The 13,776-nt window shown below is 41.0% G+C and overlaps 1 protein-coding gene across 3 annotated transcripts in view; it reads left to right on the top strand.

The window, feature by feature from the left end:
- Ncald (neurocalcin delta) overlaps positions 1–13,776 on the top strand; it is a 400,078-nt gene that overhangs the window by 99,182 nt on the left and 287,120 nt on the right. For all 3 annotated transcript variants that reach the window (XM_058585646.1, XM_046464773.2, XM_046464771.2), the window contains exon 2: positions 13,508–13,557. The gene's annotated coding sequence lies outside the window, so the exon portion shown is untranslated. The remainder of the gene's footprint in view (positions 1–13,507; positions 13,558–13,776) is intronic.

The raw sequence follows: 13,776 nt of genomic DNA, 5'->3' as shown, positions 1-13,776 counted from the left end.
TTCTTTATTGGTCTGGTAAAATGTTCTATTAACTTTACTACTGGACAAGGAAGTAAAAAGTAAAAGTAAAAAGTAGCACCCTAGAGAATCTTCTGGATTACAGACATTGTTCTTCCTGTCTCCATTGTTCAGCAGTAATTCTGAGTGAATGGTCACTCTGTACTACGATCAGAGATAGTACAATATAACCTTTGTCAGTTGGCTCAATGGCACCAGAAGTCTAAAATTACCAGGTATGGGTCTCAAATTTTAGTTCCATGGAACCATTCTTGTGCATACAGTGGAAATATTTTTCCTCAGGAACTGATAACTCTATCTGGAAAATCTCAGGAATGGAAAGCAAAATTTATGCAATTAAGTCTTTAGGTATAATAGTGCAAGAAGACCCTCCACTTTAACCCTTGGTTCTCAGACCTATGTATTCTATTTATGGAAGAATAGCACTCTACATGAGTTTTCGATTCAAAGCTTGTACTGTATAGATGGCACCATAACCTTTCAAGGAGTTATCTCCCAGTTAAGAACATAACTGAGCCTTTAGTAGGATGCTACCATTCTGTCAGGTCACCTGCATCTTGATGGTGAGATAGGGAGCAAGACCAGACAATTCCATGGCCACAAGCCAGCAGCTGCTCTTCTGTTGTGAGATTAGTGCTTTGGTCAGACACAATGTTGTGAGGGACACTGTGATGATAAATAAGCTGTTCTTTATGTGAACGGGTATTGTTTGCAAAAGGCAAATCTATATCCAGAATACCCACTTATTCCAGGTATTTGTCCACTCCATGATGGAAAAGACTCAATGTAATCAATCACCCATCAGATGGCCAACTCATCCACTTATGTTTATATTGGCTCCTGCAGTTGGCAGTTTGTGGACTCATTGATGGTGGTAACTGGATTTGCATTAGTGATTCTACACATAGTCTCCTTGATTGTTGTCATGACTACTCAGAAGACGAGTCCGTGGAGCAGGCACTAGGGTTGCTGGGAAAAAAAGGCCGACTGACATCCCCAGAATAAGTTATCTTGTCCACTTGATTATCATCGAGAGCCGCCTCTGCAGTGGATGCCCTTCTAGGACCCTGAAAACAATATACAAATATTTCATAAATTTTGTCCATTCCAAAAAGTCATCCATGCACTTATTCCCCAATCCTTTTTTTATTTCCCCCCCAATTTTCCAATTCTGTTTTTCCTAAGTCTCTATCTGGCCAAACCATTTGTCAGTATGTATGAGTCAGTACAGATTTATATTCCCGGCTATCTTTCTATTGTAAAGTTTTACCATCTGGGAGGATTTTCTTGACTCACTATTTTTGAACAGCCACTCCTGAGTGGATACTCAGTAGCTAACTTCCAGCTAGTGCCCATGAATAATGGAGAATCATCTGTAAAATGTATCTTGAGTCTTTTTTCCACCTTCATCTGGTTACAAGAAACTCCTCATGAGGCCATCGATGTGGGTTGAGGAGAGAAAGCAACGCAGCAGGAGTGAGAGACCACAGGAATCGGAGTCATCTGATCATCCAACTTATTTGTATCTGCAGGACTTGCTATATATGACGACTCATCACATGTATTACTTCCACTTGGTGAGGCTGATAGCACTTAGCTGATGTTATGGTTTGGTAGATGATGACTGGTTAGTTTATGGTGGGTAGCTCAAGTCACATGGTCTTCAGGTGTCCAAAGTTAGGAATTCTGCTTTCACAAGAGCCTAGAAACAGGTTCCCAAAAGGGAAAATCAGCAGCTGTTTTTCAGATGCAGAAAATCAGTAGAAGAGACTGGTTTTGCTTCAAAATTCTAATATCTGAAGCTGTGAGTCTTGCCTAGGGCTTGCCCTGGGCTTGTTACAGGAATGCACTTTAGTGTGAGGGAGATGAGCAGCAGAGCCTGCAAGACCACAGGAATATCCAGTGTGAGCGAAGGTGCTAGAGTTCTGCATACCAATGGATAGCTTTTCTTTTGAGTTTTCTTAATCAAACAGTAATTATTCCTAGCTAGCATTTTTCTGATATTAATCATAAAAAATGTGTTGAGTGTATTTTTTACTCATCTAACTCAAGGAATCCTGCCTCATTTACCTGCCATAGCTTTAAAAAAATTTAAAAAATAATCAGATTTTATACTTCTAAGGAGCCTGGTGGAATTACTTTTTCTTATTTTTAACTCAAACTACCTTTTGGTAATATCAAGCACACATACCACTCTCACTCCAAATTGAATCTATAGTTTAATGAATTACCATGAGCCCAACACATTTGTAGTTTCCATCCAAGTCAGGGAATAGCACTTCACCATCTACTCTAGAGGTCTTTCCATGTGTCCCATCTCGGACCTAACCTCTTCCTTCCCTTCGTAAATATTTATTATCTAGACTTTTATAATTTATTTTAATAATATAAAATTTTAAATTTATATTAATTGCCCAAATGTGCATTCCTAGATATTATAGTTTTGTCTTTCTCGTTTAAAAAAATGAGAAATGTTTCTTGTAACCTATAGATTCCTATTATATTCCTTCCTTTTTCCTTATAGTTTACCTGGGATGAATCAAGGCTTCTGTTTGGTAGCATTTCTCAAAGTCTGGATTTTGCTGATTGCATACACATGGTCCATAGCAATGTTCCTCTGTCCTCTGTCTTTCCTGCAATGTTGTAGCTGGGTTTAGAGGTTTGATCAGTCTCAGAAACAATTCCTTAGGCAAGACTATAGAAGTATTTTTCCTCAGGAAGCACATAATGTGTGTGTTCCATATTTGTAATATTAAAAAGTGTTGATGTTCAATGTCTAGGATAATTTATTTATTAGGATTTATAATATGGTGATATTCTAATTTTGACTTTTTTCATTTATCAGTCATAATGCTTTAATGAGTAATTACTTCTCCTTGTTAACTTTTTTGGTTACCCGATGGTACAATTTATATATGAGAGCCAAGGTAAATATTTGATGATTCTTCTTTATTTACCAGGTTTTGAAATAATGAATTGGTTCACTTGTATCCTCCCAAGATGCACACATGTACATAAGCTGTGGACTTCAGCATATCTGATGGGTCTATTTAATTGCAATGATATTTTTGGAAGTTCAAATGATTGCATCTTTGGCTGGTGGAAGCCTCTTAAAGTTGACTCCTGTTTATTTTTCCTGGATATTATATCTGAATATGTTTTGTGAATATAAAACTCCATGAACTGAAAAGTCAAGAACTACTAATCTAGATCAGATCTTTCTCTAATTCCTTCATGACCTGAAATGACCAGGGAATATGTTTTGAAGAGCAGGGCACACCCTCCATAGAAAGGGCATAAGTGGATTCTGTTTACAAATATTCCTGGCTTTGTATTTAGAGACCAGAGAGTACTGGCTTCCTGTTGGGCTAGTCTCCTCTGGAAATGAGATTGCTTCACCAGTGTTGTCCACCTTTTCTGGAAAGATCTGATATTAATAGTTTTCTTTAGAACGACTTACTCTTTTCAAGGTATGAATTCTTGTTTTAATCAAATATCTTGGATAAAATTGAAAATGGTCGATACACTTTTTTGGGGTGGGATTGAACTCAGGGGCACTCAACTACTGAGCCACATCCCCAGCCCTATTTTGTATTTTGTTTAGAGACAGGGTCTCACTGAGTTGCTTAGCGCCTCACTTTGGCTGTGGCAGACTTTGAACTCTAGATCCTCCTGCCTCACCCTCCCGAGTTGCTGGGATAACAAGCATGCGCCACCGTGCCCAGCTAAAATACTGTCTTTTGGTTTCCTCCACCCTTGAAATTTTCTATGTAATCCAGAATGTACTTATAAATTAACCTGTAGGGAACACGTAGTTAATCTTATTAAATGTGCGATTGCTTCAGGCTTGTGTGTAATAGGACTTGAGTTAAACTGAGCTGTACTTTCAATGTGTAATTTCTTACCCTCAAAGAAAACTTCTCATATCTCTCTCCTCTTAGGAACCTGCTTTTTCTTTAGCTCACAGGCTGTTTTCTGTCTTTCATCTTCTAGCTTGGATAATTCCAAACCTCCTAGTTCTCATTTTTGTTTCTGTGATGGTTACTTTCTGGAAACTGGGCTATGAAAATGTTAAACGTGAAAAATTGACAGGAGAATTAATACTGGACCAGTAACATAAAGCAGAACCACCCTCAAGAGAGAATGAAGGTGGTTTGGAAAAGCTTATGACAGGAGTGTCTATGATAATCGTCTTTTGGTTTATATCATTCAAGTTCGCAGGCTGGGTGATATGGATTTGAGAAGGGCCTTATGGAGAAGGTGTGTCTAATTTTCTAGCTTTAAGTCTTTAGCCTAACCTTCAAGGTGATTCACAGTTTTATTACTGTCCTTGGAAAGTCTCAGTGGCCCCACCACCTGTTGGCTTAAGTACGGACTTTCTCTGTGGTTCTATTTCCCTTTCAAGACTCATCTCCCTGTATTTCCTATGGACTTCTCTTCAGATCAGCTCCATTAGATTGCTTAGGTTCCCTGATACAGCCCACACTTTCCTACCTGGGTATTGGCTCACAGAATTCCTTCCATCTGGAATGACCTTCCCTTTCATCTCTACCTGTAGAAATATCATCAAGACCAATCGCAATCCCCCCTCCTCCATGAAGATCTTCCTGATTTTTCCAAAACAGTTACTTCATCACTTCCTGGAAATCCAAGCAATTTGCTTATGACAGTTGCGTTGTGTTATTTTGTTACATGGTTAACAGTTGTTGCTTTCATTTATGTACTTGTGACCCACTCATGGGGTATAAACAGGATGACTCTCTGTCCAAATTTTCTTGAAACAATTCCAATTTTCCTGGGACAGTTGCAGTTTATACCTGTTGTCCCAGCATCCTGTCTGCTTAACAATCCCCTTCACTTTCAAATGTATCCTGATGTGGACAGTAAATTAAATGGTCACTTTTGGAATAAGCAAATGGAGGATAGGAGCTCCATCTTAGTCATGTTTGAATCTCTGGTCGTTTGGCATAAGGAGTGTTATAACTCATGTGGAGAGCTAAGGAATTAGCAGAAAAGAGAAAGCCTTTTTCTGGGGCAGGGACCACTTTGTTCTCAGGAAATAACTTGAAGAGAGTAGTCTTGATTCTTCTCAGAGACCATTTTCCTAATGGCACTACCCAGAAGCTCTTCATTTCTCTTCCGAAGGTTGGGTTCCCTGAGGGTTTAACAAACAATCCGTCCCCACTGGGGGACTCTTCCCACCCATGGTTAGTGCAGTTAGCACTTCAAAGGAGTCTACTTGAGTATTGTGCAGAATATTTAGTACATGTGTAGAAGGGACTTTATTTGTTTATTTTAAAATTCTTTTTTATTAAAAAAAATCATTTTACAGAAGAGTTGACAGGATAGTAAGAATCACAGTCCCTTCACTGGGTTGACAGAATAATACAGTCACAACTCCTTCCTATTACTGTGTTTGTTTTCTTTTTTATCCACTCCACATATGAACCCACAGGTTTAAGCTTATGTTTAAGGAAGATTCACCCACAAACATTCACATTCTCTTCCCGAAACACTTGAGTGGAGCTGGGGGGACATCATGAGACTTTACCCCTAACTAGTTCCTAAAAATCATCTGAAGTGTAGTGCCTTTTTCAAATTTTCTCAAAAAGTTTATTGGATCCAGATTCCATTGGATCTATTAGAGCTCTTAAATTTCTTTTGATCTAGCACATTTCTTTGTTTTTGTTTGTTTGGTTTTTTAATTGTTTATTTTTAGTTATAGGTAGACACAATACCCTTATTTTATTTTTATGTGGTGCTGAGGATTGAACCTAGTGCCTCACGCATGCTAGGCGAGCGCTCTCCCTCTGAGCCACAACCCCAGCCCCTTTGTTTGTTTTTAATGTGTCATGATGCGTTATGTGCTGGAGATGGAGGCAGTGACACGTTAATATGTAATATTTGAAATACTTTCCCTCTCTCTACTCCAATAATTCTGCTTTCACCTACTGGGCTTCTTCCTTCTCCCCTGTCCCTTAAAGAGAGGGGATCTTTGCCTTATTTGTGCCCTGATTTTTATAATCAACCATGAGGCAACTAGAGATGCATTAAAGGAATGGAGTGGGATGGAGGGAAAGGAGGCCAGATGGTGATCCTGAGGCTTTACAAAGGCCACTGCTCCTCCTCTGCATGCCCCTCTCTCAACCCAGCTGCTCGAAGACTTGTGAGTCTTGGTAAGAAGTGGAAGGAGCTTATAAGAAGCACAGCTGTGGGTTGTGTATCAGATCCTCTTTGGTATGCATTGGGAGTCAGAAAAGATTATGCTTACTTATTAGTTCCTTTTGGTCTGTGGCTCCCTGAGTGTGACCCCCACCCTGGGATGTCTAGGCCCCAAGGATAGGCAGCAGTTAGGTCTGACCATGTGCACTCCTTTACCTTCAAAGGTGAAAACATCTGTCCATAAGGAGACAGAGCTTTCTTATGGCTCTGCTCTGAAGTCTTAGGAAATCTTAAGAGGATTTTAGCAGCTCACAGAGCTTTATCATCCAAATTGGAACACTTGGGATGGTAAAATATTTATAGAGAATATGATTATAATAGTGAAATACCAGTAATTGTTACATGGCAATAGGCTTAAGCCAGAATAATGTCCCAAGTTAAATGCTGGTCCTGGTTATATACTGCAGGTTGTTTGTACTGCAAATTATCTTGCAAATGGCTAAAACTTACAGTAAACACAATGGAGAAATGTATGCATGTCTCCTGCTGCACATAAATATTAGATGCGCCCAGATGAAACTGTGCTACAGAAGCAACAAATTCATTTGGTTCAATCTAATATAAGAAGACATCCATAATTATTTCAAAAATTTTGATCTGTCTGCTGTTATTTCTTTAAGTGGTAAATTCTTTGAGGATAAGAATTTATTTATTTATTTATTATGTGGCGCTGAGAATCGAACCAAGTGCCTCATAATGTTCAAGGCAAGTGCTCCACCAATGAGCCACAACCCCAGCCCCTATTATTTATTTTTGTTAGCTCCTTTATTCATTCATTCATCAAACTTTTATTGAGCACCTATAATATGTAGGTGCTGTGCTAGATTTTGAGGACGGACCACTGGCATAGAAAGGGTACCCAGTACCCAAGTAATATAATTGTTCCCTTTCCCCTATTCCAGCTAGAATTGTCCCATAAGCAAATAAGCACAGTAGGTTCATATCTGTTATTTGATTAAAAAAAAAAAAACATCTAGAATGGAAGTCCAGGTACACAATCATGCTGCTGCTACCTATAAAAAACTGACACTTATAGAAATATGTCTTCTTCTGCACCCCTTTTGTTATACCTTAAGGATCCATATGCTTCAGAGACATAATTTGGTTTTTCTCTACATGAAGGTCAAAGTCTAGTAAGAATGACATGGGAGCTGCAGGAGACATCATAGGTGCATAAGTCTGTTCAGGGCACAGCTGAGGTGCAAGGTGGACAGTGGCTCTTCTGCCTGCTTGGTAAGAGTTAGCAGAAAACTATCCATGGAGAAAGGGGACTGGAGCTGCCATTCATTGATTTAAAAACTTGTATTAAGTGGTAGGTGTATTCCACAGAGGTGAGTGTCCATTGAGGGTGATGAGCTCTGAAATAGTAACCATGGTCATCAATATATAGCCATCAGTTGTGATAAATACAGCAGAGGAAAAGAATAGTGGGCGACGAGCCACTGTTTCCTTTTAGAGAGAAATACTTCTGAGAAGGTCTCTCTGAGGGAGTCACATTGAATCCCAAAGTTTCTTTAAAGAATGAGTTCAAGTCAGGTCAGTGAAGATAGTTGGGAAGGGGCCTCCTCAGTTCAGGAATGACTTTGCTCAGGAGGGAAGCAGAACCTACAGAGTGCTGGGCCAGCTACAGATGAGCAGTGGAGGAGGAGGTTGGTGTCAGGTGAAGAGAGACAAGGGACAGCTCACAAAGGACCCAGGAGAAGGAGTTTTTATCTTGACAGAAGGAAAATTAAAAGATGGATCCTTTTGCAGGTGTAACAGGGAGGAGTTAGTTGGTTAGGACAGGAAGACCTGAATATCACAATAATTGGAAAAATATAAGCAATTTCATAAGCTGGAGCATGGGGCGTGAGGAAGCTCACCATGCTGAATTTGGAATTCTTTCTTCAAGCAATAGGGAGACTTTGAAGAGTGGCTATAAACAGGGTGACATATCAAATGCATATTTGAGAAAGATAAATCACAAGTCTCGATAAATTCATTGAAGGCATGGAAGGCTGGAAGATTTGAAATTTTTTAGTAAATAGAGGATGAAGGCTTGACCTAATGCAGTGGCAACAAGAAGAAGAGGAGACCAAGATGTTCAGTAGACACGATCTACAGGAGCTGGTTATTGGTGAGATGATGAGGAGGAAGATTTTAGGATGCCCAGGCTCCTGGCTTCTGTGATGAGGGAAAAGCAGTAGGTAGAGGAGCAGCAGGTTTGGGCAAGGGATGATGGGTTTGATTTGCCCCTGATAAGTGCTAAGGGCTTCTGGGAGAGCCAGCCTGATGTTACGGAAGTAACTGGTAAGTTAATGTTTTCTGAAGTTGATGGAGTTCTCTCTGAATATTTTTCATATGTTAACATGGTATTTATTGAGAGAGTTGGAAGCACGCAAACTATTTATAAAGAAGTACTTGCATTTTACAACTGACAGATTGCTTTATTCAGAATTATTCACAACAGGCTTATTTTTTTGGTGTTCAAGAGACATTCGACTTTGTCAGTTTTGAAAATTTGTTTTTTCTGGTATGTTTAGATGGTGGCTTTTCAAAAACTGTAAAATATTACAATTAGCCTTGCTGCGTTCTGTTTGCTTCCCAGTTTCCCATGAAACAGACAAGTTCAACATCTGGCTTTCTTCTTTCTAAGGACTCTGGCAAAAAAAGCAACAAAGATTAGACTTTACACTTGACGGATCATGCAGTTGGGATAGTTTCATCCAAAGTTGAGTCCAGAGTGGAGTGAAGCTGCGGCGGCAGAGCTGCTCTGTGTAATGTTACAGAGGAGCCACACGGGAGGAGCCCTTTTATGGAAGGGCGTTCTTGAGATGCGTGCAATAGCCCATTCTGAGCGGAGATGCACCAAGGCTGTGTTGAGACACCAGGAGAACAAGATCTGCACTGGGCTTCCTTTTCCTCTTGTCAGCCCAGAACCTTGTTGGCTGATCACGGCAGTTCTTCCTTCTTTACTTCATTTTTCAATGTCAAATCCTTGGATTCTGAACTTGAAAATCCCTTTCCCAGCTTGAAAGTCATTTATTCTTAGGGCTGGAAGGGACCTTGATAATTATAATTATCTTTTTTTGGCTTTTTTTTTTTTCCCCTGGGGGAATTACTGGGGATTGAGCTCAGGGGCACTTGATCCTTCAGCCACATCCCCAGCCTTATTTTGTATTTTATTTAGAGACAGGATCTCACTGAGTTGCTTAGCACCTTATTAAATTGCTGAAGCTGGCTTTGAACTTGAGATCCTCCTGCCTTAGCCTCCTGAGATTACAGGTGTGCACCTCTGTGCCCGGCATCTCTGGCACTTTTGCGGTTAGGATATTTCTCATCTGGAAAGAAAGGTGAAGCAGTGTGGCCACGGTCATCCAGCTGGCTCAATACTGACCTCTCTGCCCCAGTTGGACTCCCTTTTCAGAATAGTGGGGATGGCAGCCTCTCTCCTCCATTTATTGTGTTGTTTATCAGAAGTTAAGAGTCTTCCTTCACTTGATAAAGCCTCTTGGAAATAATTTGGCTCATTGGAAGGAAGCAAACACATGCTTTTCTCTGAAAACTTATTTTTGTTTCTTTCCAAATGGTTTTCGTTCTAGCCCAGTGTGATTCCTCTTTATTCTAAGAGCACTCTCACAGCACAGCATGACATCTCTCTAATGGCTGAGCTCCGCAAAACCCCACGTGCCCTGGAGCAGGGCACCTCCTCTTCAAGTCAGGAGATGCTAGAAACTGGCAGGCACCACAGCTGGGATTTTAGGGTGGGGGATGATAGAAGTTTCCGAGAAGCAGCAGTGGATTCAAATGGACTTTCAATAGGATCCTCTTGATTCTTTAAATTAAGACTCTCATACTTCTGTTGGTCCTAGGAATGAGCACACCGTAACTCCTGGCCCATGGTGGGCACGTGATACTTGGAGTACTGGCCCAGTTAAGGGAGAGAATGGGAGATTTTTAAAAGGCGCTGTGAGATGAGGAAACAACCCATGTAGTGCTTACCATTAACTCTCTTGGATTGGTAAGAAAGGATTCGGGAATTCTTTTCTTAGGAACTGAAATGTCAATGAGGTCCATGCTTTTTAACATGGAATAATCATTCTGGCCTGGGTGTGAGTGCAGGGAGGGTGAATACTTCTCCAGGTCTTTGTGATGTCCATTCTCTGACCCATTAAGGGCCTGGCTTACAGTCAAAAGCCTTTCCCCTCCCCACTTCTGCTGGAAACTTGTTTTCTAAGGCAGCAAACACAGACTGATCCACTTCTGGAAAAGTGAAGGGATGATGGGGGAGAAACATCAATTAGTAGCTCCCAACAGAATCCCACATTTGTAAGAGCTCCGTTAAAGCAAAGCAGGGACTGTTGAGTGAACAGGTGGGAGCTGTTTCTGAGAGCAGAGAGTAAGAGCTGCTCTCTGACCTAAGCACACTCAATGAGGAGGAGCTGTATCCTGGTGGATTTTGCTCAAATCTTGGGAATAAATATTCAGAAATTTCTTCTTGCCACAGCAAAGCTTTATTCTTTTTTTTTCCCACGTTTTATTGGTGTATTATAGTTGTTCAAAATGGTGGGATGTATTGTTACATATTAGTTCATGCACATAGTATAACAATATAACTTTCAATAGGATCCTCTTGATTCTTTAATTTAAGACTCTCATACCTCTGTTGGTCCTAGGAATGAGCACTCCATAACTCCTGCTTTTTAACATGGAATAATCATTCTGGCCTGGGTGTGAGTGCAGGTATATATGTTGCTGGTATCACTCCTCAGCACTCCCCCCTTGCCCTCCTCCTCCCTCTGCCTTACCTCCATTCTCCTGATTTCCCTTTGATTTTCATGAGATCCCTCCTCCCCACCTTTCTTTTTCTTTTTCCCCTCTAGCTTCCACATTTAGAAAAAAACATACGACCCTTGACCTTCTGAACTTGGCTTATTTTACTTAACAGAATATTCTCAAGTTTTATCCATCTTCTTGCAAGTGACATACTTTCATTTTGCTTCATGGCTGAATAAAACCTCATTGTGTATCTATTCCACATTTTCTTTATCCTTTTATCCATCGGTGGAGAACTGGGCTGGTCCATGGTTTGGCTATTGTGAATTGTAACCAAAGCTGGATTCTGCATCAAAACACTCACAGGGAATTGGAGCTCCAGGGCAGCCCAGGGACTCCGTGTGTTGCATGTTCTCTGTTCATCTTTTCAAAACCAATCTGTTCCTTCCCCACTCTGTTCTGGGCCCTGGGAGGCTTATCTCCTTGAACTACACCAATGGGCCTCTCTGTCTTTTGGTTTCTGTTTTGATTTGGCCCATGGTGGGCACCCACGTCACCACCCCATGGTGATTTCCTTAATCTTGCTCATTCCTTCTAAATAGTCCCCTTCATTGAAGTTCACTCATGAGTATGTCATCTCTTTCCTGCTGCCACCCTGAACTAATACATCATCCAGTCCTATATGTCCATTTTACGAATGAGGAAATAGAGTCACAGAGAGTTCTATTGGCTTTTCTCCCTTTACTCCTTATTTTCAAACCACTTTTCAGTCTTTAAAACCGAGCCCATGAGGTCTTGAAATGCTGGATTGGGGATTAGGAAACTTCTGGCACTATGGCTTTCTGTTCTAATGTGATGATAGGTTTGCGAGAAACTTAAATTTATCAAAAAAACTGTGCTTTTAAACATTTTTTAATAGGACAAAAAAATAGAAGAGACTCCTCAGGGAGACTGCTGTCCTCCATTGGGTAGTGGGAAGTCAGAAATGCCTTCTTCCTCTGGACAGGAAGCACCAGGGCCAGGGCTTAGCTACAGGAATGTGGGCTGATTTGTCCCCCACCCAATATGTGAGGAATAAAAATTTGTGGTCATGCCTCTAACCACATGTGAGTGAATATGGTCTGTGTGTGTGTGGGGGGGGGGAGGGAACTTGCATTGTTCTTTTGTTAACTTTGCAAAGGTCTCTGTAGAGTCTCTGTAGTGGCAATGCCTGTCCTTATGTGAAATTACTGTTCTGTTTGTATGAAGTAAAGCCCCTGATGGTTTCTGTCAGTGATGCATAGGATGATTGAGAAAGAAATGTGGGTCTTAGGCTGAAATCAAATTGTTGACACGTATTACTAAGATTTTCTTGCCAACATCAATACTTATTCAAAGATGTCGTAAACTTAGGAAAAAGTCCCAAAGACAGTCCTTGAGCCTTCTTGTAAGAAATGCCATACCACTTATACTCTTGGTAGCATAGAGGACAATACTGTGGGGACACCAATTTAAATGGAAATACCTACCCAATTTATTTCACTTATATTTTCATATTTTCCATTTTATAGACAAAATAAAACACCATGTCTAAAAAAAGCAATAATAAGTATAGCATTAAAAATATTGTCTTAGCCTTCTATCACATTTCAATGTGCTGCCATTTTCTTCTTTGTGTATATAATACATTGCTTCTGATCAGTGAATCATAACAATGAAATATGGTATTGAAGTGAGACACCTATGAAATTGTCAGTGTGAATCAAACGATGAGTTGGAAAGCTAAGGATTTACTCAATGAGGACTTCAGTGTCTTCTGGGAGACTACTGCTGGGCTAGGCATGGAGGGTACAGCTGAGAACAGAGATGATTCCTTGTCACAGTGGAGACCAGAGAGATTGAGTAAACGCGTTGCAGGTACGGTGTTACAGAAGGAAAAGTACAGCCTTCTGGGTATGTTCACAGGGAGTCCAACAGTCAAGGGCAGCAGCTGATCCAACTCTTAGGTGGAGATCAGAAGGATGCATGGGAGTGAGCCCGGTGGAGGGGAGGGGGGAAGGGGGAAGGACAGGGCTGGCAGAGTGAGAAGTGCATGCGACAGCAGGGAGTGCAGGAGTGGAGAGCTCAAGGACCACTGGAGCAGCTGGAGCCCAGAGAATGGTACAGGAATGAATGTCAGGAGCATGAAGTGGAGGCCGGGCCTTCTAACCATGGCAAGGAGTCTGTCCTTCATGGAAGGGGTCAGGGGAAATTGTGGAAGGGGTTTCAGGAGAAGAGTGTCCTGCTCAAGTTTTAAAATTATCACCCAGGCTGTGGCAAAAATGAAGTGCTGTAGATCCCAGGCAGATGAGAGGACCACGGCAGGGTCACACTCCACGCATTAGAGGGCTAGAGGATGGGATGGAAGAAAGTGTCAGATGATGCCCAGGAATCCTAGAGCAGGTGACAGTCCCACCACTGGTTGCGGTCTTCAGATAGTAAGTATATCCTTAGTTCCTGATAATCTAAAATAATGATCTTTGTTTTTTGACAGAGTGACATCTGACTTGAGGCTTTGGCGTGCTGTGGGAGATCCGCCACCAGGTAAATACAGAACAAGTGTTTCTCAGATTTATAAGCCATACTTTTTTCCCCCCTGCCTCCTTAAGACCTAAATGCAATGTTATATTTAACCCTTTTCATACCCATATGAGTTAGTTGCTGTGTTAGGTGTATCCTATCTGTGAGGAATCAGAGGCATTAAGAAGTTAGGCAATTTGATGAACACGCACAAAGATATTCATTCCACCCTAAATTATAACA

This window comes from Marmota monax, unplaced genomic scaffold, assembly GCF_021218885.2.
Source record: "Marmota monax isolate L192 unplaced genomic scaffold, Marmota_monax_Labrador192_F-V1.1 WCK01_AAM20220418_F8-fsc00003, whole genome shotgun sequence".
In the NCBI taxonomy this organism is placed as follows: Eukaryota; Metazoa; Chordata; class Mammalia; order Rodentia; family Sciuridae; genus Marmota; species Marmota monax.
This window is presented reverse-complemented; position numbering and strand designations above follow the sequence as displayed.